Source organism: Otolemur garnettii, unplaced genomic scaffold (assembly GCF_000181295.1).
Source record: "Otolemur garnettii isolate 467f Iridium unplaced genomic scaffold, OtoGar3 scaffold00031, whole genome shotgun sequence".
NCBI classification, from domain to species: Eukaryota; Metazoa; Chordata; class Mammalia; order Primates; family Galagidae; genus Otolemur; species Otolemur garnettii.
The window spans coordinates 2,922,913-2,924,232 of NW_003852426.1; the positions used below are offsets into that span (position 1 = coordinate 2,922,913).

The window sequence follows — 1,320 nt, forward strand, 5'->3', positions numbered from 1 at the left end:
CCTAGGCCCCAGTCACATGCTCACGCCTGTGCTTTATTTGCTGCCTCACAGCCAGTCTCTCCACGAGTCTGAGCCCCATTAGGACAGGACTTTACCCCATTAGGATAAAAACATTACGATGAGGACCCTAACTCTAACCCTTAGAATTCAAGTGAATTCATAAAAATTCACTTCAATAAATTCTAAGATAGGTTCCAAATCTGTTGCTGGGAGGAGCTTCAAATACAAATGTATCCAGCAATTTCTATAGGAATATTCATAGCAGCATTATTCATAAAAGCCAAAGGAAGGAAGCAACCCACGTGCCCATGAATGATGGATGAGCAAGATGTGTACATATAAAACAGAACATTATTTTACATGTAAAACAGAACATTATTAAGCCTTAAAAGGAAGAAAATTCTGACAGATGCTACAACATGGATAAACTTTAGAAACATTGTTTAGTGAAATGAACCATTCAAAACAAACAAATATTGTATGATTTCACTTACATTGAGATACCAAGAGTAGTCAAATTCATAGAGACACAAAGCAGAATACTGGTTGCCAGGGTCTAGAGCAGTGGTTCTCAATCTTCCTAATGCCACGACCATTTAATACAGTTCCTCATGTTGTGGCGACCCCCAACCATAAAATTATTTCGTTGCTACTTCGTAACTATAATTTTGCTACTGTTATGAGTCATAATGTAAATATCTATATGCAGGATGTATTTAGGTGACCCCTGTGAGAGGGTCGTTCAACCCCCAAAGGGGTCGCAACCCACAAGTTGAGAACCGCTGGTCTAGGGGGAGGAGGGAACAGGGAGTAACAGTTAATGGGTGCTGAGTTTCAGTCTAGAGAGAAAATGATTTCTGGAAACAGACAGTGGTGATGGTTGCACAATAATTAAAATGTACTGAGTGCCACTGAGATGTATACTTAACACTGGTTGAAATGGTGAATTGTCTGTTATGTATACTTTATCTCAATGAAAAATGAAAAAAGTGTGGTCCATGAACCAGCAGTGTCAACACCAAGGAAGATGTTAGAATGCCCAGTCTCTGGCCTTGGCCCCAGAATGCTGAATTTGAACCTCCCTTTAACAAATAACTCTAAGCATTTGGACATACCAAAGAAGCAATGCTATTGAGAATACTTATAGTTTTACAAATGGGAGAAAAAGAAAAATTCTTCTATAGCTGTCTTCCCACTCTGGTCTGACTCATACACCCACTCACCAGTCAAGCCCACAGTGGACACGGGGCCCACACGCTGCCCCTCATGCAGGCCATACAGGTGCATCTTGTACTTGCGCCCAGGCTCCAGGTCCCTCAT

General features: G+C 41.1%; 1 protein-coding gene across 1 annotated transcript in view; it reads right to left on the reverse strand.

Annotated features, from left to right (window-relative positions):
- TNXB (tenascin XB) overlaps positions 1 to 1,320 on the reverse strand; it is a 62,705-nt gene that overhangs the window by 11,151 nt on the left and 50,234 nt on the right. The gene's annotated exons all lie outside the window — the stretch shown is intronic.